The 25,522-nt window shown below is 37.9% G+C and overlaps 1 long non-coding RNA gene across 1 annotated transcript in view; it reads left to right on the top strand.

The window, feature by feature from the left end:
* The window catches only part of LOC116665424, a 32,934-nt gene extending 8,843 nt beyond the window's left edge, over positions 1 to 24,091 (top strand). Inside the window, exon 2 of the long non-coding RNA XR_004322023.1 lies at positions 23,298 to 24,091. This is a non-coding gene — a long non-coding RNA (uncharacterized LOC116665424). The remainder of the gene's footprint in view (positions 1 to 23,297) is intronic.
* Positions 24,092 to 25,522: the final 1,431 nt, after the last annotated feature.

The following is a 25,522-nucleotide window of genomic DNA, read 5'->3' as shown; positions in this document are numbered from 1 at the left end:
AATTAAAAATACCCACAGAAAATGGCTATGCCATCCACATTTTGGGAATCTGTCATTCCAGACCTTTATTCCTTGCCTACATATGGCTTCCTTTTTTAAAATTTAACTTAGAAATGCATTCTAAAATTTCACTATATAGATTCCTTTAAAAATAAATTTTGAGTAGATAAATACATGTATGTGATATTAAAATAAAAGATAATTAAAGTTATAAGATGAAAAGGAACTCTCTGCTCCAGGAGACGACCTTGTATTTGGTCTCACCTCACGCGTGTACAACATATAAATATACGTCTATGTTTACACACATGTATTCACACACACACTTAGGATATGCACATTGTTCTACCACTTTCTCTTCTCAAACAATAGATCTTAGATTTTCTTCCATAGTGACATATACAGAACTTGCACTTTCTAGATGTAGTAGTATATTAAGATTGATAGCATGGTAGCTGCCCAGGTTACTCTAGTCAGACCTTTCAAGTGATCTTGCCTGGAGACGCCCCCACCACTGCATCTGCCAGAGCTTTCGGTCTGTCTTTCCTTTCATCCTATTTCTCCTTCTAATCATTCAGTTCTTGGTTTCTTCTTTTTCTCCATGTTGAAACACATCTACCATGGACTGCATCCTCTCACAGTATCTTCTTTGTCATGCGAAAATGTAGCTATTTATTCACTAAATATTTATTAAGGATTTTCTACCTCTTTGTAATATAGGGGGAGGTAGGGGACAGAATCTATAGGAGCTCCTGTCTAACTGGAGATGCAGGATTGTAAACAAGTGATTACAACGCCAAGTTATAAATAATGCATAACAGAGAGATAGGAATGGAATGCTTTGGGAGCTTGGGGAGGGGGATGGGGGAAAGGCAAGACTAACCTGGCATGAAAGGTGAAGCTACTATAAGAAAGACAATTAGAAATATATATAATACATGTAATATATTGTATGTAATAACAACAATTTATATGTATATAAATGGCTAAATAAGACAGCTTCTGTTCGTGGACTAAGTATAAGGACCATACTCCCTGGCCTGGGTGGCAGGTCCTTCCTAATCTGCCTCTAGGATTTCCACACCCCTTTCCTCTGTCCCTACCTGCCTCTGTCCTTGGAGACACTTCAATAACTCTGATGTCACACATTGTGCTCCCTTGGTCTAGGATGCCTTTGCATGTGTGCTCACCTTTCCAGAGCTCAACAATGATAGTAATACCTTTGTGAGAATGAAAATAGTCAAATGGTTATACAGATAATTTTAGTAGCTGAAATCTGTTATGCATAAATTTGCATGCAGTCTCATCTGATCTTTTTAACAACCTTATGAGACAGATTTTAACCCTATTTTTGAAATGAGGATGTTGAGGATAAAAGATATTAAGCAGCCTCCCCAAAGTCACACAACTAGTCAAGAGCGCGGCCGGAATGTTTACTGAGCTCTAGCTAATTCTGGAGCCCACCTCTCAACTTTGTTGCCACTCAGAATGGTCTTTAGTAAAATATTTCTGCAACTTAAATATCTTAAACAAAAATTTCCTCGTATATACTCCAATAATTTTGGCTCCTCGCTTATTGGAATAATAACCATTACAATTACTTTTTACTTTTAGTTTTGTAATTTGCAAAGTAATGTTTACTATAAAAATTTTAAAATATAAATAAGCAAGATAGCAAGAATAAGGAAATTATTATCCATAGTCCCACATTCTGGGGGAAAAGGACAATTTTAATCAACAGACTACACACTGTATGATTTCATTTATCTGGCATTCTGGGAAAGGCAAAAACTGTAGGGAAAGGAAACAGTGGTTTCCAGAGGCTGAGCTACAGAGGGCATTAGAACTGATGGAAATGGTCTGTATCTTGTTTGTGGTGACAGCTACATAACTGTATATATTTATTAAAGCTGATAAAACTGTACAGTAAAAAGTGCATATAAATTATACCTCAAAACATAGGAAAAAAACTTCTTGTTACAGGGGGAGGGGGGATGGAAGGATAAATTAGGAGTTTGGGATTTGTAGATACTACTATGTATAAAATAGATAAACAACAAATTTCTAACTGTATAGCACAGGGAGCTATATTAAATACCTTGTAATAGCTTCTAATGGAAAAGATTCTGAAAAGGTATATATATAAATATATATATAATATAACATTATATATAATATACATATATATAAAACTGAATCACTATGCTGTACACCAGCAATTAACACAACATTATAAAACAACTATACTTCAATAAAAAAAATTATACATCAGTAAACCTGACTGGAAAATAATTAACATTTTGCTGTATATCCTATCACACTTTTTCCTATGCATGTATATTGTAAATATGTATCTTTTAAAAGTTTATGTATGATTGCTATTAATATACATTATTTTTTGAAACACTTAAAGATTTATAGAAAGTTGCAAAGTTAGTACAGGCTTCTCATTTTCACTTTCCACATAATTAACAGCTAATATTAGTATGACACATTTTGCAGGGAAGGAGCCAATATTGATACATTATTATTAACTAAAGTCCAGAGATTATTCAGATTTCTTTAGTTTTAACTTAATGTCCTCTCCTATTGCAGGAACCCATCCAGGATCCCACATTACTTTTATTTCTCATGTCTCCTTAGGCTCCTCTTGGTTGTGACAGTTTCTCAGATTTTCCTTGTTTTGATGACCTTGACAGTTTTGAGGTACTGGTCAGTGATTTTGTAGGATGCCTCACTATTGGAATTTGTCTGGTGTTTTTCTCATGATTTCTATGTCTCATGGGGACATAGGCTCTGGAGAGGAAGACCACGGAGGTTATATGCCATTTTCAACATATGTATATTATGCTTTATAACCTACTTTTCACTCAAAAATGTATCAAATACATATTTTCTACTCACTGCATATAAATCTATATCCTTCTTAATGGTGATAATAGTATTCTGTTGTTTGGTTGTAGCAAAATTGTTTAACCAGTCACCACCTATTATTGGACACTGTAGTGTTTCCATTATTACAACAAGTACTACTGTATACATATTTGTGCAAACATCTTTGTAAACTTGTCTGCTGACTTCCTTAGGTTAAATCCCGAGCTGGAATGCTGAGGTAAATTGTTTTCACTTTTTGTCATTGTTGGTGAGGTAAATTGTTTTCACTTTTTGTTGTTGTTGTTGTTAATGCTTTTGATACATAGCACCTAAGTGCCCTCCAGAAAATTTGTTATCGATTTGAGCTCCTAGCAATCATGTTTCAGTGCTCTGTTTCCTTACATTCTAGCTAATGCTGATTATTATTCTTTTCAACCTTTATTATATTTTTATATTATATTTTATTATTTATTATTATTATTTTCAATCTCTGTCAATTCTAGTAGAAAATGTATCATGTTGTATTATATTTGTACATTATCTTCTGCCAGGCAGTGAGCTCCTAAAGGAAAAAGATTAGATCTTATTTATTTTCCAGCCAGAGTCTAAGTTACTGCCTGAAAGAAATAGGCGACATGATCCGACAAGAGCATCCGTGCTAAGGAGAGGAAGGGTTTTCACCATCACTGGGTGCAGTTGCGTCCTCTGGGCCAATGACCTGGGTTCGTTATGTAATTGAAAAGTGTGGCTCTAACAATGTGAGTTTCAGACCAGAAAGGAGAGAAATCCACACTGGATCAAAAGAGGGTAAACAGGATCTTGCTGTTTTCCTCAAATAACAAACTTGATGGCTGGAGGTTTATTTTACCAACTCTGAAAAGGCGGATCACCTGATAGCTTCTTTAAGCTGTAATGCTATTAAAGTATTCCCATATCACAGCCTTTTAAAACAATTAGACACATTTGTGATTTCCACATCTCTTTTTCAATCAATACTATCTTATATTTGTGGCCTTACTTATCAGTCAGAACTGTCAAAAATTTAATTTTTCTTTTTTTTCTGCACACTTCTCCAATATTTTATTTATACCCTTTCTTATAAAACTTTGACTCTCTCCCCTTTCCCATACTTTGCTCCTCCTGAAAGTTGGTGTCACTTATAAATGTATGATGCAGCCATACTGATAAATCTCACTGTTTCACTTTGTCACTGGAAGAGGATGCTATGCAAAAAGAAAAGGAATCTGTGCTTTCATATCAAAGAGTTTTAGTTTTGTTTTCTTCTAGTTTTGCAAGATTGACTTGTTTCGTAGGGTCTGAAAAAAGAAAAAAAAATTTTTGAGGCCTAATGGTAATTCATCAGACTCCTAAGTTTGTTAAATTTTTCAATTTTCAGTGGGAAGTTTTCAGTAAAGTATCCCTCTCATCTAAGAATTTCCAGATGTTCTTTACAAGGTCTTAACCATCCCTCCCAGTGATCACGTAACCTCTCTGTGTTATGGGAGTGCCCTTAGGATTCTTCCAATCCAGGCTGACAAAGACTGGGCCCCAAGTTGTAAGACAGGAAAAAAAGAGAGTGATCATCATTAGGACATGATGATGAGAAATTCAAAGACCCAGACAAGTTCCTGGAGTAAGAAGTGCAGTAGTATTAAAACTAACTTTGTAATTTGGATCTTTTTATAATTTATACTGAATCTCTTAGTAGCTAAATCCATTAGCAGAGAAAAATAGCTTGTGTAATTTTATTACACAAAAGAGAGGGGTTTATAGGATGGTGATAAAATATATATTTTTTGTTTTCTTTTTTTAAATTAGTTTAGGAGGTTTTTTTGGAAGGGAGTTGGAGGTAATTAGGTTATTTATTTATTTATTTTTTTAATGGAAGTAATGGGGATTGAACCTCTTGCATGCTACATATATGCTCTCCATAAATATTTAAACAAGTTTTTTACAATGAAACAAACCAAACCATTGCTCTTGTTTGTTCATTAGTTAATTTACTATAAAATTATTTTTCCTGTATATACATGTGGAGCTATAGGCATTTAGGCTGAATGCTTTAAAATTATGTCTTTAGTTTTTTTTTTTCCTCTCATGTCCTGAATAATTTCTCATATTAATAGTCTCGCTTTGATTACTTAAAAATTGTTCAGTAATTCCTTTCATCAAAGATTATTAATAACTATATTTGAAAAAGTAATGGTCTTTATTGATATTAAATTAGTTTATGTTTAATGGCATATTTTTTGTTGCTACAAGTTATATTTATTATTCACCTAACAATGCCTAGACAACCTTACTATTAACTCCTAATCTAGATTTTAGAAATACGTTAAGATGACTAGAAGTCAGAAGAATAGAAGATGGGAAACAATGAGGAAATTAAACATCATTTAAATTATCAGCATTGTCTACCTGAGACTGTAATTGAGAGAGAAGGAAGGTGATCAGAATTGAGTTACAAGAAGGAGCCTCTTACTGTTTCTATCTTTAAAGGCTCAAACTTGATAAGGGCTCTAGAATGTTTCCTTGACAATCATAGGAAAGGAACTTGGGGCTCAAAGTCTCCATGGTCACACTGGAGTTTAGGCATTTAATGACTGGTAATCATTAGGCATTTAGGTAAATTAAAATGAGTATATCTGACTGAATCCCATCACTTCAATTCCAGAATGTTAAATCTTTTAGAATAACCAGAATATTACAGCTACATTAAGCCTTTCAAATATGAAATTAGGTATACAGAATTCCCAATAAAGTATTTCAGAAAGGAAGTTTCCCAGGACCTACGAAGCTCCTTGGCAGAGTAACATGCAGAATGATGTCAGCCTAGTAAAATATTGTGATAAAACAAGACTTTCAGATGGAATGATAAATTTAGCCATTGTATAAGTCAGTCAGGGTTTTTTGAACAACTCTGTGAATTCAAGATGGCAGAGGCACACTTTCCCACATAAAACAGCACGGGAAAAATAAGTAGTGTTCTCTGTTCCTAAACTCCCTACCAACTGCGTCTCTACCTTGCTCAAAAGCCTCCTGTCCTTCCTTCTTTCTTAGAGAAGCGTCTCCCCAAATCTGTTCTATGGAACACTATTATTCTAAGAGATAGTAATAGATCTTGTTGGAAAATAGATAACTTGTGGGGAAAAGAATTCCAAAATGTGTTTTTTAATCTATACATGTAAGAAAAACTCTAAACACTTTTAAGAAATGATTAACATGGGATAATTTGCCTTTAAGAAATGGAATGCCAACTTCTGTGCCTCAAAAACCACTTTTATACAGAAATGTAGCCAATTTAAATACAAAATTTTATCCCACTACCTAACCAGAGACAATGAAGAAGAATGTAAATAACTACTATTTCTGTTTCTGAGTAATAGGCCTGTGTTCAAAGAAGAACATGAACATATTATAAGAATGCAACACTCAGTTAATTCTGTCCAAGGATCTTCATCAGCCAACTATCATACTGTTGTTTGCCATCTCTACCTTGAGGGATTATGAGTTTTTATCTAACGTGCTTCATAACTTTTTCCAAACTCTGGTCAAATCACATACTTCCATATAAAATGCAATCATGCCATAACACTTTGCTCCAAAAAATCACTTTTAAAAAGTTAAAAGATAACAGACTGGAGAAGTTACATGCTGCACATTTAACTGACAAAAGATTGGTATCAAGAACATATAAAAATGTGAACAAAAGATAGGAACAGGTAATTCACAGAGAAGAAAATCAAAATGATCAATAGTCATGAAAAGATATTCAACTTCACTAGTGATCAGATGAATGCAAATTAAAACTAAAGCAAAACAACCTTTCATATTTAGATTGGCAAAAATCTAAAAAGTCTGATACTGTCAAGTGTTGTGAAGAATGTGAAACAGGATTCTCATACACATCAGATGGGAATATGAATAAGTACCACTCTGAAGAGTTGATTGGCAATATCTAGTAAATTTAAAAAGATGTGCTTAACTCATGATCCAGTAGTTCTACTTCTAGGTACGTGCGCATGTGCACAAGGAAACAGACAACAAAAATCATCATTGCAACATTGTAACAGCAAGAATCGGAAGCAATACACGTGTCTAAATGTGCCTAAATGGAATGGCTATATTGGGAAATATTCACTGATTCAGTGAATATTTATTGAGCACTTGCAGTATGCCAGGGCTGTTTGGGGTACTGGGTATACATCAGCAACAACAAAAAAAATCTGCTCTCACAGAACTTACATTTTATTGCCAGGATGAGGAGAGCTAGGGAGAAGAGACAGACAAAAAAAGAAAAAAATACGATGTATGAGAGATGGTGAGATGTGTCCTGCAGAAAAATAAAGCAGAGGCTGAGGAGAGGGCAGGAGAAATTCTTGGGGGTCAGGAAGCTGCTCTGGTGTAGATACCATGTGAACAAGCCCCACCCCCAGTGGTGAGGGAATGAGCCCCGCAGGCATTGGGGCAGAGCTGGGGAGACCTAGAGGCTGCAGGTGCAAAGACCTGGATGCAGAAGAATTCCTGGTGAAGTTGGGAAATGGCACTGGTGGGGTGGGGAGTCTGGCAGGTGCCTAGAATTAGGTAGTCCTGAGCCCACTTCAAAGACCACTGCTCCAATCCATGGGCTGTTCAGTTATTGAGCACCCATGGTATGCCCTGCACCATTCTCAGCTTTTTAGACCTATTTTGTTATTTCATGTTCACAGTCTTCTTAAGTCTCTGTAAGGTAGTTAGTCTCATTTCATGGATGAGGACACTGAGTTCCAAAGAGGGTAACTCACTCAAGATCAGGAAATGGCAGTGTGCTGATTCAAATCCCGGCCTGCTGGCAGGGGTTTTAGTGCCTGGTGGGCCGCCTCTTGGATTTGTTCTGAGTTTTCCCTCTGGCACCAGGTGTGTTTCCCACCACCCCAGCTATACGTTGGTTCACCTACTGCTCACCTGTGGTTATCACCTTGAATCTCGGTACCCTTCTCCTCTGGAATGTGGGAAGAGATGAGGTGGTACAGTTCCTCTTCCTCCTGGTCTCTTCCCTTGTCTCTCCAAGGTTAGCACGTCAGGCTGTACAGGTTTGTGCAAATGGCTTTAGTGGAGGTTTGGGGCCGCTTCACAGGAGATTTTTGCAAGTTGGATTTTCTTTTGAGTCTCTAAAGGGAAGAGAAGTGAAGACTTAGGTCCTTACAAGAAGATCTCCCCTTGACACTTTCCCTGCTCTTAACTTGGCTCCTGTGTACTCCTTCTGAGCACTTCCTTCTGCATGAAATCTTGTGTAATTTCTTTATCTTTATTGTCTGGCAAGAGCTTCAAACTCGGTTACATTCTAATCACTAGTTTTCTTCGGATTTGTTATCGGTGGTGGTGGTGGTGGTTTCTCTTCCGGCTGCCACACATATTTATGATATTCCATTTCTTTAATAAATTAGACCTTTTTAAACCACAATCATTCTCCATGAATCTGTGGCTGAAAGAAGCCAACTAAAAAAGAAAAAAAAAGCCATCTTGGGTTTCTCACACTTTCTGATTATAGAAGCAAATCTCTGAACACTTCAAAATGGCAAACAGTAGTGCCAGCAGTTTCTGAAAAGCTGGCAGGTGAGTGGCAAAAGCAAATACAGAGCAGTGTTTATGGAGTGTGTTACCATTTGGGTGTAAAGATTCTCTCTACAAAGACACGAGTCACTGCAAGCAGTGGTTGTCTCCACGGAGGCAAACTAGGCTAATATGCCTCAAGGGGAGGAGGCAGGGAAACTGGCTCTCACTCTTGACCTTTTGTGCAGTTGGATGTTCTTCTTCACAGTATACATAATGCACTTTTTAAAAAGGCAAAAACTGAAATAAACTATCTGGAGGTGAACTATTGAAAACAGATAGTAATTTTTGGAAGAACCTATTTCAAAAGTCCTTGGATGTTGCAAAACACGCAGTACACCCTTTGCTATGATGGACCTTGTGAAGTGACGTTTTGTTTTGTGAAAACAAAGTGAAGGAGTAGATCTGATGTAGCACCTGATACGAGGACCTGACCTTCAAACTAACATCAAGTGGCCACATTATGGGGAAAGAAAAGGGCCCATTTCTCATTTAAAAATATTTTTTGCACATTGTTTTGTATATTAAAAGTATAAAATGAGAGATATTTGACATTAGGTATCATTTGTTCTTAATGAAATGTTTTGATTTCTATGAGTGGGTCTGTTAAAAATGGGAAAAATCCTATTTTGATCATTTCTTTTAGTTTATCTGAGGAGATATTTTTGGCTGCCTGCTTTAATTCAGGGAGGAGCTGTAACTACTGATTTTTCTGATGATGTTTTATTGAGATGTTACTATGTTAAAAAGCATTTAATTCCTGATGGTCATCCATGAATATATTATAATGTTAAAAAGCATCCTGGGGTCAGTTAGCTTGGACAAAGGATAGAGATGAAACTCCTCAGCCATTCTCATTCTGGGTCCCAGCCGCTCCACCTTCTCCTGTAACCAAAATATTCTGTCCTTTGTGCCCTGGTTCCCTTTCATTATATTTTCCAGACCCTTTTCTTATTCTTTGTCTCATTCGGGCCCCTCCCACCCACTTTTCAAACCATGCTTTAAGGGCCAGAATTGATCTACGTTTTAAAACCTTTAAGCTTTCACTGACCATCCCTAGCTGCCGTGACATTGAACTCCACTGAAACCCTATTACATACCATTTCTTTACCTCACTTGCTCATTATTATGTGCCAGGCGCAGAATGCAGAATAATGGCCCCTCAACGATGTCCACATCCTAATCCCTGGAACCTATGAGTATGTTGGGTTACATGGTAAAGGAGAATTAAGACTGCAAAGGGAACTGAAGTTGTAAATCAGGTGATTTTAAAGTAGGCAGATTATCCTGGATTATCCAGATGGGCCCAGTGTAATCACAAGAGTCCTTTAAAAGTGAAAGAGGCAGAGTAGGGAACCAGAAGGATGCAGTGTGAGGACTCCGCCTGACATTGCTGACTCTGAAGGATGCCATAAGCCAAAGAATGTGGGTGGTCTCCAGAAGCTAGATGGGGCTAGGACGCAGATACTCCTACAAGACTGTCTAGAGGAATGCACTCTTGTGACACCTTGATTTTAGCCCAGTAAGATCCATTGCAGACTCCTAACCTCCCAGAATGTAAGATAATACATTTGTATCATTTAAACTACAAAGTTTCTGGTAATTTGTTACAGCAACAAGAAAAAACTAGGATTACTTAGTTATTTTTTTAGGTATTTTGACATCATCCTTTCAAGTGATTTTCAGTTCTGAGAAGATGGGTACCAAGCCTTAAATATCTTTATAGACCAACATTATAACAAGATCTTGAGCACAGAAAGTGTCAAAATCCAATTCTAAGAATTCAGGAAGGGGAGGAGAGAGTTAACCCACTAAGAATCTGTACGCTGATTTTAGATGTCATATCTACACAGGGCAGTCATCGCAGCTTTACTCGTCCTGATAGTGGCCTTAAGTATTTATGCTGGTATTAAACAGCTCTCCTGAGCAAACTTGAAGGGGAGGAGGTAACTTGTGTCACTTCCTAGCAAGTCATTTATTCAACGTACGTGATGGTTAGGGCTTCAGATTGCTGTTTAAAAATGTGCTTCCTTTGCTTCACTGATGTTGGCAAAGCCAGAATTAACAGTTGCAGCGTGCTTGTTAAGAGCCAAGTACAGTTCTAAGTGCTTTAGCTATATGATCTCATTTCACCTACAACCCCATAAGTGAGCCTATTATCCCCATTCTAAGGAAACTGAGGGACAGAAACATTAAGTTCCCCAGTAACATAGAACTTATGAGTAGTGGAGCAGTGATTCAACCCTAGGCAGCCATTCTCCAGAACCCAAGCTTTGAATTTTAACTTCTGCAATCCTAGTGGTTTATCATAAAATCCTTCATACCTCAAGCCTGTGGTGTTTAGGTACAAGTGCAAAAAAAAAAAAAAAAAAAAAAGAAATCAACTCTCGGTGGCTCCTGTTTCATTCATTTTTCTTACTTCTTTCCAATCAGATTTATTTCCTGATCAGAATTTGGAAATTTTACCCAGTTGGCATCTCTAAGCTTTTCTGAGTTATTAGCTTTTTTTCAGAGTTCAGATGGGTATAGCAGTAATTCATCATAAAAGAAAATGGTACATATGGGATTTACTCACTTGTGAACATTTGAATTAGAAATTAAATTTGACATTTGGGTTCCCAAAGAACATTTTTTTCCCCATTCCATTTGTTTACATTAGACTCTTATCCATGTAGCATACATTGAAGTATAAACAGTGAATAGATCTGGTTGGAGAAATTTTGGGTGACTTTTATGTTCTTTGACCTTTGTGTTCCAAATTATTTTCATGAATGTGAAACCTTTATGATTAACAATGCTATGTAAATGTTAAATCACAAAATGAGTCATATTACATACATTTTATGTGTTTTCCTTCTATGCTATATTTTAAACATATTCCCATCTTGTTGATGCTGCTTCAGTGATGTCATCCTATTCTGTAATACAGAGATATTACAATTTATTTTGCCATTATCTAATCTAATCACTTTTTTCTTTTTGTCACATTTTGGTTGTAAGAAACAATGCCCCAATAAACGTCTTTGTAACTAAATATCCATGTACTTTCATTATTTCCTTAAGCTGCATTTCTAAATGTGAAAATGCTATGCCAAGGATTTGTAGGTTTTAAAGCAGATTTTCATGGAATTTTAAACATATGTCAAATTTCCCTTCAGAAAATTGATACCACCTTTCTTTTCCCCACCAGTAGTGTTTGAAAGGTTAGATTTTCCCTTCCCTTGATAAAAGTAGATATTTTACCTTGCATTGCTTATGAGTTTAAATAGTTCCTTTTTGTATATTTATAAGTTTTTTAAATAACCTGCTACTTTCTTTTTTAAAAATTATTTTATTTTTGGGGGGTGGAGGTAATTAGGATTATTTATTTATTTAGTGGCAGTACTGGGGATTGAACCCAGGACCTCATGCACACTAAGCATGCACTCTAGCACTGAGCTATACCCTCTCCCTGTAAGTTTTTTTTTTTTAACTTTTTTTTTTATTGAGTTATAGTCATTTTACAGTGTTGTGTCAAATTCCAGTGTAGATAACAATTTTTCAGTTATACATGAACATACATACATTCATTGTCACATTCTCTTTTGCTGTGAGCCACCACAAGATCCTGTATATATTTCCCTGTGCTACACAGTACAATCTTGTTTATTATTCTACATTTTGAAATCCCAGTCCCTTCCCACCCCCTGTCCCCCTGGCAACCACAAGTTTGTATTCTATGTCTATAAGTTTTTTTCTGTTTTGTATTTTTGTTTTTTGGTTTTTTTTTAGATTCTGCATATGAGCGATCTCATACGGTATTTTTCTTTCTCTTTCTGGCTTACTTCACTTAGAATGACATTCTCCAGGGACATCCATGTTGCTGCAAATGGCGTTATGTTGTCGGTTTTTATGGCTGAATAGTATTCCATTGTATAAATATACCACAGCTTCTTTATCTAGTCATCTGTTGATGGACATTTAGGCTGTTTCCATGTCTTGGCTATTGTAAATAGTGCTGCTATGAACACTGAGGTGCAGGTGTCATTCTGAAGTAGGGTAACTTCTGGATATATGCCCAGGAGCAGGATTCCTGGGTCTTATGGTAAGTCTATTCCTAGTCTTTTGAGGAATCACCATAGTGTTTTCCACAGTGGCTGCACCAAACTGTTTTTTTCTTTTTAAGTCGTATGAGCTGCTTATATATTCTGGAGATCAAGCCTTTGTCAATTTCATTTGCAAAAATTTTCTCCCATTCCGTAGGTTGTCTTTTTGTTTTACTTAGGGTTTCCTTTGCTGTGCAGAACTTGTAAGTTTAATTAGGTCCCATTTGTTTCTTCTTGCTTTTATTTCTATTGGTTGTGTAGACTGTCCTAGGAGAACATTTTTGAGATGTATGTGAGATAATGTTTTGCCTATATTTTCTTCTAGGAGGTTTATTGTGTCTTGTCTTATGTTTAAGTCTTTGATCCATTTTGAGTTTATTTTTGTGTATGGTGTAAGGGAGTGTTCTAGCTTCATTGATTTACATGCTGCTGTCCCTGTAAGTTTTTTTAATTGCCTGCTTTGATTTTTTTTTGTCCATTTAAAAATATCTGTCTATTTTCCCAATTGATTGATAAAAACTTCTATATTAAAGACATTAGCCCATTGTCTTTTTTTTTTTTTTTTTTTTTTTTAGTGATTATTTTCCCTAGCTTTGCTTTGCCTTTGCATTTTGTTCGTGGTAAGGTCTTTTGGCTTGTTCATTTGACCTTGAATCAGAGGGAAGAACTATATAGATTCCTTGGATTATGGCACAGCTTTGTCACTGTTTTATTTAATGGCCTTCATATATGTTAGCTATTTTTTTCTATTTTCCATTTTCCTCCTCTTCCAGTCCTATTGCTCTGCCTACCCCTGGCCCTGGGCTTCTACTCCAAAGTGTGATGTCATTAATATATGTCCTTGAATATGTATATATCCTTTAATCATACAGGTAGAGGAATATATATACTGTTATTTTGTATGCAGCTGTTTTAAATTTTCCTGACTATACTGTGCTTGAGATCTTGCTGTGATTTTAAGGTGAATTCATGTTTTAGTATGTTTGTCTATAGTATGCCATGGAATAAAACTTCAGCATTTAACTTCGCCATTCTAATGATGGACACATAGCTTGCCACCAGCTCCCCTCTGTGATAGAAAACATTGGCATGTCTATCCCTGTGTATGCCCATAGATGCCGTGGGATGGGTGTCTTTGGGACAGGATTTGCAATCATTTTTGGGCTGTGATCTCTGTAGCAGTCTGGTGAAGTCAGTGGGCTCTTCTCAAAATATGTTTTTAAATGCATAAAATAAAATATATGGAATTACAAAAGGTATGCTTCTTTCTTAATGAATTAAAATATGTAATGACTGGTAACTGATAATTTCAAAGTAATGCTGGCCATAAACAATAATGAGAATACTTATGATTTCTATTCATCCCCATGTCACAGGTACTATCAATATTAGTGTGGTTTGTTGTTTACATACATGATCAAAGAAAATGCTAGATTTTGTTAGCATATATCAGCTCTTCCTCTGAGAGGATTTCCCTTTATCCCCATGTTTTTGGGCTGCTCCTGGGTGGGGTTGTGTGTCCCAGCATTTCATTTCTGGCTCACATTAACATACTGAGTGAACCTGTCTGACAACCAAGCTTGCATTTTATCTTCCTCCATCATTTGGTCATAGGTGCAAAGTGAGGCATCGGTGCAATAAAAGCAGGAGATACAGGAGCTGGGACCACTGTTTATGTAATTTACTTGAGCCCTGCGGACATGCTGGACCTTATCCTGTGTGTACCATTCACCTGTTATGATGGATTACCACTACACCCATCTGATTTTATGGTTGAATGAATCTTTTAGTCTCTAGTTCATGATGGGTAGGTAGCAGTCACTTGATGTCTTGTGACAAGAACTCAGCTTCCACTGGGCCTAGTAGTTAGTATACCAGGAGCTGCTTTTCCAATGACGAGTGGTTCTCTGCTGCCAAAGACATCACTCTCCACCAGAATCCTAGGGTCTAAGTTGTAACTCTCCTATTGAGCTTCTCCAGTGACCCTAAATATCCTTAAATCCTTAAATCTTAAGGATATGTCTAACATCATTGTTTCTTGATTAGCATGTGACTTGAGTGACTTAAAATTGTGGATATACTTTCTCTTCCTCAAGGCCCCCTTGAAGCTGGCAGCCCTCTGAATTGCTTAATAAATAGGTTGGAGCAATAGTCCCAAGTTCAGTATATACTGCCTCTAAAATCTAAAGAGGTCCACCAAGCCCTGTGCCCCTTGGGGGTGGTGATGCAAGGACAGAAACTTGTCCTGTTCCTTAGGTGGCCTGTCTGTGACATCCCAGACTATTGGCCCTCTAAAAGTTTCATGGAAGTAGCAGGCCTTTGAATCTTTGTCGTATTTATCTCCCACCCTCTGGCAGGCAGGGTTCTTTCTAGGGTATCCGGAGTACTTGTCACTTTCTATTCACCAAGTCTATTTAGCCAGATATTGTAGTGGACCAGCTTGATTTTTCTGGAGAATGTCAAGATGATCAAGAATTTTACCAATAATATTGTAAAGAAAGCAGAAGAGTTTAAAAGCCCTGAGTCCAGACAGTGAAATGTACTGCTGTCCTTCTCATGTAAAGATACATTGTTTGTTCCTCTTTATTGTTGGGCAAGACCCAGTAAGATGCCAGAGCTTGTGTTGCTTATTTCTATTGAAGATACCACATCCAGCCCATCAGCTTCAGTTGGAACTACGAAGTGGTTACATTTAATATGTCACCATTAACCAACATGATCTATCTGGTTTCTGCAGGGTCACACAGGTAAATTAACAGGGAAAGCAACCCTCTGCTTCTTCTAACTATTCAAGAGTTGTGTGAATTCTTGAAATTCCTCTTGGGATGTATTTGATTTACTATCTTGGCAACTTTGACTGACTATGGTCGGGGGATATTTTCAAGAATTTCTTCATAGCCCTTCTTCCATGATAAGTTTTACATAGTAGGTCATAGAATGTGAAAATTCTGCCAAATGATAAGAGTGTTCATTCCAACTTCACACTTGGGAACTGGGGAAATAACCACAGAATAGCTTATTTCCTATCTTCAGGATTCTATTCTATTCTGCAGAATTTGGGGGATCACAGTAACATGGACCTGTGCCAGGCATTAGGGACTTATCACCTGGCATCCATCAGTCCTTTCTCTACCCAGAGGTCTATGGTGGCATTTTGCGTTTGATTGTTTCATTGTCTGTTCAGACCCTACTATGTAACAGTCCTCAAAAAGTCTAGGAAGACTCTGTTCTCCAGTGTACAGGTTCTGTAGTAAATGGTTGCAAGAGCTTTTCCAGGAAGATTGAGGGAATATTTATTGTGCAGACTTGATGAGATAATATAAAGCTCTTCCTCAAGGAGACCCATACCCCCCTTTAATCATGGGCTCTGCTCTATGCACTGGTTTAAAACTCAAGGAGAGACCGCGGTATTTTTTCTGTTTTGCAGATGTCAGTCTTCTCAGCAGTTATTTTGTTATTTTGTTTTTTTGTTTTCCAGGGCAAATAAGCAGCACCTTGATTGGGTAGCCATCTGTCCTGCTTCTAGAAATGTCGTAATCTACTACCCATCCCCACAGCTTTCTGTAAAGACACTAAGTCTGCCACTCCAGCCTTGCTGTCTGTTACGGTAGTTACGTCCCTGTAGATTCTGTCAGGTGCCATCCCCCAGCCTCTGCTGTTCTAGAGTCCTGTCATCTCTATTGAAGTCTGGTTTCAAGGCAGCATCTCTTCAATGTATAGAGGAAATGTGTCATTGAGTTTCTCAGAGATCCCACTGCAAGCTTCTTGGTGCATTCCTTATTCCCTCAGGGAAGCCAGTGACCTCTGGGGCTTCCTGGGGAATGTAGTCAGATAGCGGTTCTCAGATCATATGTAAGAAGTGTGATAAGTCTGTTTTAACATTTTCACCTCACTGAGCTTTATGACCCCTTCTTCAGTATTCTGCCAAAGTAGTTCTGGCAGCTCAACCTCGTTTGTACAGTAAGGCACCCAGATGGCTGCTCCTCAGGAGCCCATCTCAGCAGCACGTTAGGTGAACTCCAGGTTTCCTTTCCAGGAGGCATCTCTCCAAGTCACAGGAGAGTGCGCCAACGTGGACGAGACCTCCGCTCTGCAGATGCATGTCCTTTGCCCTTCCGCCACCCTGTCTGAACACTCCTGAGACACACTCCCACACGCCTTCTTCCACTTCTTGCCAGCGTTTATTATTCCGGTCCTGAAATTGTTTTGATTGTATAAGCTTTTTCCTTCCAGAGTAGGAAATGTTTTTTCCCAGTAAACCCTTGTTATTCCAGAGGCAGTGAAGGTTGTGGTGGCAGATCTTAAACAGAAAAAGCATTGTCTTACAAAGTGCCTGACTCAGGTGAGGTTTCTGCAAAGCTTCCAGCCATTGTGAACTTTTCCCCCTAGCAAGGGGGAAAGGATTGCTGCTTCTGGCAGGTGTTTCATGGAAACTTGGGGATTCAAGATATTTTGGTATATCCACCCAAGGTCACCATCCCAGATGGCAAGAAACAACTTTCCCTATCAGGGCCCCGACTTCGATATTGAAGATTTTTTGAGGTTGTACCTTCACTCTCCTTTGCAGTTTTGCCACCCTTCCAGTTAAATCTGGGGCCTGAGTTTTTAAGTATAATTGCCCTACAGCTATGGGAAATGAAGGCCATTTAATTTTTTTTTTTATTTTTCCCCTTTCTCTTTTTATTTATTTATTTTTAAATCAGGGTATAATTTACATACAGCAAAGTAAACACATATTAAAGGTAGAGCTTGATACATGTTTACATTTGCATACACCCTTATAACTGCTACCTAATCTCGATACAGACCACTGCCAGCACTCCAGGGGCTGCTTCATGTCCCCACCCAGTCAACACTGTTCCCCACAAAGGTGTCGCTGTGTGGTCTCTTTCATCATAAATGCATTTTCTTGTTCTTCAACTTTATATAAGTGGATTCATGGCTTGTACTCTTGCTCACCATCATGTCTGTGAGGGGCATTCCTGTTGCTGGGTGCAGCAGTAGCTCTTGTTCATTGCTATGTGGCATTCCATAGTCACTGTGTTCATTTATTCATTCCCCTGGTGATGGACATTAGGGTTGTTTCCAGTTTGTGCTATTATGATACAACTGCTATGCATGTTCTTACCTGTGACTTTTGGTGAACATAAGTACTCATTTCTTTTGGGAATAGAATTTTCGCAGAGCAAAGTTGCTCAGTTATTGGCTATATGTTCATAGGACTTTAGTTAGATGCTGCCAAGCAGTCTTCCAAAGTGGTTGTACTGTGGGGAGTATATAGCTCAGTGATGGGGTGCATGGCTAGCATGCACAAGGTCCTGGATTCAATCCCCAGTACCTCCATTTAAAATAAACAAAGAAACAAACAAACAAATTTAACTACCCCCCGCCCCCAAAGGAGTTTAAAAAAAAGGGAGGAAGGGTATAGCTCAGTGATAGAGAGTGTGTACAAAATCCTGGGTTCAATTCCTAGTACCTCTATTAAAAAAAAAAAAAAACCAAAGTGGTTGTACTGATTTAAACGTCCCCATCAGCAACACATAAGGTTCCAGTTGCTTCACATCCTCACCAGGTATTTACTTTGTATGGACAGTTCTTTTCCTGTAAGTCATTCTTGAGAGAGTGTAGTATATCAGATTGTAGGTTTAATGCATGTTTCCTTGATGAATAATGACATTAATCATCTTTTCATATGCATTTTGCCATTTGTTTATCCTCGTGGAAAGGGTTTTGCAAGCAGTTTTTAAAGATCCAGCTCTATGAATTTCTTTCTTTTTTTTTTTTTTCCTATTGATTTGTAAGAATTCTTTATGTTTTCTGAATCTGAATACTTGGTTGAATACATGCTCCAAGTTCTTGGCTTACCTTTTAACTCTTAATGGTGTCTTTTGATGAACAGAAGTTCTTAATTTTAATGAAGTTCAGTTTATCAGTCTTCCCTTAGAGTTAGTGCTCTTTATGTTCTGTTTAACCCCAAGGTCATGAATATGTTCTTCTCTGTTTTCTTCTAAAAGCTTTATTGTTTTACCATTTACATTTAGGTCCATGATCCATCTAGAATTAATTTGAGGATATGGTATAAAGCAGAGGTCAAAGTTCACTTTTTCCATATGGATATCAGTGGATCCAGCACCAGTTATGGAAAAGACACTGATATGAAAGACTTTTTATTTTTATAGTGGGATTTGAGTTATAGTTGGATGACATGAGTATGTTTTCTTTTATCGAGACTTTAAAAGCAGTTAACAGAAGCCAAACCATTCTATAATTCTTGGAATTACTGTTGCCATCTGTTCCAGTCCCAAATTACCCCATAACCCTTGCTACGCCTTCTGCTTCTACCACATTCCTGTCCAACATGGATGATTGCAATTTGTGAAGCTATTGTTACCAGAGATTATAGCCATCTCACAGACTACCAACAGTGGGGTTCTTTTTGCTGCATGACCAGTGGGTGATCCAGGTTTAGAATCCTGTCTTGAGGGTTTTCTTTCTGTGGCTACTTCTGATATCAACTTGCTTATTCTGGGTTTGCCCAAAAGCAGAGCTTGGGTCTAGGGTTGCATGCAAGCAGTTTATTTGGGATGTGATTCAAAGAAGCAGAAAGGAGGGACCAAGGAAAGTAAACTAGGGAAGGAGACAAAGGCAACCCTCGGCTGCATTATTAGGAGATTGGTGCTTGTTCCTGCTGAGCCTTTCTGCAGACCTCTGTCAAAGGGACAAACTGAGAAGCATTTCCATCCACTGCTTGTGTGCAGTTCTGGGTGTGCTGTGTCAGTACCAACAGGCTCCCACATTGTCCTACACCACAGTGCCAAAGAAACCCTGAACAGGAAACAAGAGTGTGCGGTCCACTCGAGGTGAGATGCTGAAAAAGAGTAGAAGCCTGTATGGAATCATTTGTATCACAATCAGATGTGAGAAAAGGAGGTGTACACAAAAGGTTTCCAGTGCATATGCTGGCAGAGCTCTTGGGACCCAAGGGTAACAATGCAGCCAGTTACAAATGTATCTGAAATCAAATACTCCAAATTCCATTAGGTACTCTCTCCATATCTGCTTTTCTCTGGACATCTGCTTCATTTCCAGGCCCTGGAAGTATAGCTTTGTTTGATTCACAAATGCTGTGTGAGTGGGAAATGACCATCCATGTCTTTTGTGTTTACCTGTTCTCTACTCAATATGGTAACCAGACTGACCCAAAAGCTCTTTGTTCCAAGTTCAGGATCCCTGAAATTCAATTTGATTGGTTCAGCTTGGGTCAGGTGTCTCCTGCTAGTCTGACATATTTGAGCCAGTGGAGCAGGATCATGTGGTTACAACATTATTGATGAAAATGCAGTGCTGTTGACATGGTAAGGGGCAGGGTTGTTGGCTGATGAGCTAAGTAGACTCCCCTTTGGAGGGGGACACCTTTTGAAGTATTTGCTACATCAATCAAATCTATCAAAACCTTATGATTTCTATCTTTGGTGTAATACTGAGAAAGTCTTTCTCTACCCCATGGATATATGAACACATGTTTTACATTTCTTCCAATATTTTTATGATTAAGAAAATTCAAATATTCAATCCACGTGCAATCTACTTAGATACAAGTTAGGAGATAAGGACCTAACTTAAAAAAATGGTCACACACACAAAAAGGTAACCAATTATTTGATAATCTATCCTCCTCCCATTGATTTAAAGTACATTTTTTTCATATACAAAATTTGTGTGTATGTGTGTGTGTGTGTACGTATAGCATATAGTACTGTCTCTGAAGCTTCCCATTGGCTTGTTCATCTATTACTGTTTTAAATATATCTGTAATGCTTCAAAACTAATACGTGTGCTGTGAAAACAATTACTCCCATTGGTTTTAAATTCCTCTAGTGGAACAACTTTTATACCTTCATGTTTTCTAGCATGCTTGATAATGATGATAAAACTATAGTTTATGTATAAGAATATATATGCATGATTGAATATAAAAATGCACGTTATGCTACAGTTTTCAGTGTGCTTTCATAAAAAGTTGCAAGTCGTCTAGAAAAGAACATATTGATAAAGTAACACATTTCTCTCTTTGATACAGTTTACATGATAAACTGATAGATTTTATCACCGTTCTAAATAATTTCCCTCCCTACAAGAGGATTACATACCCCTTCCTACAAGAGGATTACATATCCCTTATAACTTGCAGTACCTCCTGTTGGTCTTGGCCATTTGGCTTGTTTTGGCCAATGATACAAACAGATCTGACTTACATTATGTCTAAATAGAAGTGTTGATTATCATTGTGTGTTTTTGCCAACTTGCTCTCTCTATTCCCTCTGCTGTGAGAATTGCATGGCTCAGATATTAAAGAAGAAACATCTGGCAGAAGAATTACAATTAACCCATGGCTGATAAGCATTGTGAATGAGAAATAATCTTTTATTGTTTAAGCCACTGTGATTTGGGGGTTGTTACTGCAACCTTACCAGTAAAAGCTGGCTCATCCACATGCCATGATGACTGCTGACAGTCATGTTTTGACTGCAGTTAATCAGCTGGGTACATCTCACTCAGATGTCTAAAGAATTACCTGAAGGAGTTCTTTAACTCAAGAGTCTATAAAAAAGCAAAAAGATTAATTAGAATTGTTAGGACCTCACTATGAACATGTACCACATATATTTTACTCCGCAGTTATTTTAAATATACTCAAGATACTAAGCTCTTTATAAGTAAAAGAGATATCTTTTAGCAAAGTTTAGTAATGGCAATTATTATAAAAATATAATTGGCAAAAAGAGAGAATCTCAAAGGAACTCAAGACCATTGGATATCTTCAGAATCTGAAACATGTCCAAGGCTGTACAGGGACAGTTGTGTGTGGTCACATAGGGTTATGGGTGCCCTGATTTAAGACTCTGATCATCTTGATTTCTGCTTCTCTTGGTGTCTTTTCCTTTCTTTTTATACCTACTGGCATCCTTACAGTCTATTTTGTACCTTTTCTCCTCCTCATAGTTTCTTCTGTATCTGTAATTTCTGATTTTTAATGCCTTCAGCTTACTCATAAGTTTGGTTTGCTCCTGGCTCTTTCAAGGACATCTTGGGAACTTCAGCTCTCAACATTAGTTGCCTCATCTGTATTCTCCCATTTCAAATTCCTGATTTTATTTGACCCAGCTGTAGTGGCCTGAATCGTGTCCCCATCAAATTCATGTCTACTCAGAACCTCAAAATGTGACCTTATTTAGAATAAGGGCTTTTGCAGATGTAATTAAGTTATGGGTATCAAGATGAGATCATCTTAGAGTAAGGTGAGCCCTAAATCTGATCATGAGCATTCTTATAAGAGACAAAGGAGAAGAAATAGAGTCACAGAGAGGGGAAGGGCCATGTGAAGATGAAGGCAGAGATTAGAGGGTAGCCACAAGCTGAGGAATGCCAAGACGACTCAGCCATCTGACGCAGGAGAGAGGCATGAAGTGGATTCTCCTTTAGAGCCTCCAGAAGGAACCAACCCTGCCAACACCTTGATTTCAGACTTCTGGCCTGTAGAACTGTGAGAGAATAAATTTCTGTTGTTTTAAGTCATCCAGTTTATAGTAATTTGTTACAGCAAGTACAGGAAACTGATACCCCAGCTCATCTCTGAGGGCTTTTACTGTTCCTAGGCCATTGGTTGGGCTGTGGATTGGCCACCAGTGGGTGGAGTGCATAGAACTGGGTCATTAGTAAGGCTGTGGAAAGGGTTATTTCCTTTGAAAAGACACTGGACGTGGGAGACATGTAATTGGCTTGTCTAAAACAAGTCAATGCCTGGCTTCCAGGCACCCATACTCTTCTTCCCTTATGGACAAAAATGTCTCACCGTGATGTGATTCAGCTGTCCCACATAGCACTGCCTGTTGTCCATTGGGATGAACGTCTGGAGGCAACGTCACGGGGGCATTTCAAAATTTACTTGTCATTATCAGAATGTGCATTTTGGGGGGCAATGGCCATTTCAGTGTCCTCTCTTTACCTGACATCCTGATTGATGTTACATCTTCGCTCTTCAGTATCCTATAGATGAAGCTGAAGTTCTCAGATTTGAGTGTGATCTACTTTAAAAGGACATGTACAGATGGAGAGTCTTAGTCTTGACTTCAGTTGTTTTAACAATCATGCTACCTTAACAATGTATTAAAGTGAAACTATAGGTGTATACCTATAGAGTATAAAACTATGGCAAAGCTTTTCTTTAAGGCTCAGATAGCAAATATTTTAGGCTTTGGGAGCCGTGTCTTTTCTGTTGTGACTATTGTGGCATGAAAGCAGCTGTGAACAGTACATATAGTGAATGAATGTGGCTGTCCTCCAGTATTTGGTGACAATGAAATTTGAATCTCATATAATTTTCACATGTCATGAAATAGTCTTCTTTTTATTTTTTCCTCCAGCTATTTAAAAATGTAGAAACCATTCTTTGCTGCTGGCTGTATAAAAACAAGCAGTGGGACATAGTTGGCACCTGGGCCATGGTTTGCCAACTCTGCTATAGAAGATGCTTAATATTCCTTTCCACCCATAGTCCCATCTCATTTTTCTAATAGGACCCTAATTTTATTTGGGGAACCTTTTCTCCACCTCTACCTCGCATTGAAAACTGTTAGTCTGTCTGTTTCAGGTTATGCTACTGAAGGTATGGCCTTTGCTATGGTGATTGGTTCAATTATAGTGAGTACTGCAGTTGCAGAGGGTCTATTTTCTCTATTTCTGCAGAAACTTGTAGCAATAAGGACAAGATTGTAAGCCTGGAGATGCCAGAGGCTACCACATGAATCTTAAGAATGAAGCTGACACAGCAGAAGGCTGAGCCAAGAAGCTACGAGAAACTGAATTTTGATTACATTTTTTGAGCTCCTGGATCAAACCACTCATGACACTAAACAACCCCAAGGCTTTTCTGCTACATGAATAAATACATTTTCTTTCCTATTTAAATGAGTTGGAGTTTGGGTTCTCTGTCACTCACAACAGCAGGGTACTAACTAAGGCAAAACCTTTTACCTCTAATGTTTATTATAACAACAAAAACAAAGTTTAAAATGAGATGCCAACTTAATTGCCAAACCAGAAAAGTTCAAATCAACAATGTTATAGACATTGTTGTTTTACTGAAACGAAATTTCTTTCCCAACGTGACTGTGGCATTGGCTAATACGTTGTGGGTTGTTTTGAGTTCTGGGCACCTTTGTGTCCTACACATAAGGTGTGTACTATGTCATGAATCATTTCTTCATTGCTTTTCTCTATTCGAACTATTGCAAAACCTTCATTCACAGAGCTGTTGTGATTCAGTCTTCCCTTGGTAGAGATTTATAATTTACTTAATAAGTCAGACTCTTTTCTCAGTTGCTAAAACAAAGAAGAATATCATTGTGCTTGACTTTCAAATTATATAGATATCAAGTTAGAGCCTTATTTTATTAAATTACTTAAGCCAAAGTCTTTGATCTATGAAAATATTTTTCAACCATGAATGGAAAATAAAGCTTTGTGTTTTCAACAGGAGACAGATTCACGTGTGGTGATTGTGTCAGCCTTTGGGACATGCAAGCTCTCAGGATGTAGGCCAGCCTATGAGGTCTAGACTGGCTTCATTCATTTGTGGCCCTTTTTCTGCACCATCCACTGGCTCCCACTTGAATCCTATGATCCCCTTCACTGGTGTGGTCTGTTACTTCTGTTAGGGATTTTAAACTAATGCACAGTTTGTTAGGCCTCTTTGTCTGCAGTTGCATGAAGTCCTCCTGCTACTGTAATCTGTACTTGTGCTACTTGTTTTAACCAGGAATGGTGTGTATTAGTTACTTATTGTTCCCCAAATCCTGCAAAGATCTCAAAAACCCCATGGCCTATAACTTGAAGCATTTATATTCTTGCTCACAGGCCTGCAGGTTAGCAGAGGAGGCTCTGCATTAGGCTGCAGGTTAGCTGGTCTTGGCTCTTGGCTTTAGGTCAAGTGTAGAACTACCTGTGTACCTTACTCCAGGACCCAGACCAAAGGGCAGCAGCTAGCTGGCACATGCCTCTTTATGGCAATCAGAGGAGTGCTAAAGACTGAGCCAAAAAATGCAGAGACATTTAAGTCCTTTGTGCACGTCCTATTCACGGACATCCCATTGACCAGAGCAAGCAACGTGGTGCAACATCAACAGAGTTAGGAAATACACCTATCTGCTCTAGCGTGCTGTAGGTTTACATGGCTGAGGGATGGAGGGAAGAATTGTGAACAATAATCCAATCTAGTACATATGGCTTCACTTTGTCCGAACTCAGTCTCTACAACTCCAGCCCTCTGATCTCAAATTCTATTGCTAACATGCCCTGTGGGAGTGAGAGGGCTTTCTATAGCTAGTTTGGATTTTAAGGGAAGAGAATAGTTTCCAGATAGCTTAATGGCCATAAATCCAGTTGCTGTTACAGCTGAGTTTCCATTTTGGCTCAACGTTCTGGCTTCTTTGTGGATTTATTTTTATGATGAAATTAATATTTTAAAATACATTAAGATTTAATTTTGTATTTTAACACACTAAAAAAATTAAAATGTACGTGATTTTATTCTTTGATGTATCCTTAAATATATACAGTGTAACTAGTAAGACATAAGGGGTCTCATTCACAGCCAGATTTGTAGGCCCTGACACAGTGCTGGGCACCTAAGGTATGCTCAATAAATTCTTGTTGCTTGAAGTACATTGCTTTCTTATTTACTAATGATTATTACTGATCAATAGGTAGTAATGTGTACATGAATGGACATTTCCTTTTTTAATATAATTATGTATATATAATTTATGTCCTCCAACTTCATCAGTCTGTTAACTATACCAAAAAAGGTGTTCATAATGTTATGTGTAGAAAGGTGATAAGTTAAGTTTGTGTTTGCTCTCTTTAGGACTAATACAAATTGTTGGTTGTGGTTTTTCTTAGGTTTGTTTTAC

Source organism: Camelus ferus, chromosome 8, assembly GCF_009834535.1.
Source record: "Camelus ferus isolate YT-003-E chromosome 8, BCGSAC_Cfer_1.0, whole genome shotgun sequence".
Taxonomy (NCBI): domain Eukaryota; kingdom Metazoa; phylum Chordata; class Mammalia; order Artiodactyla; family Camelidae; genus Camelus; species Camelus ferus.
Note: the sequence above shows the minus strand (reverse complement) of the source record. Positions and strands in the feature narration are given on the sequence as shown.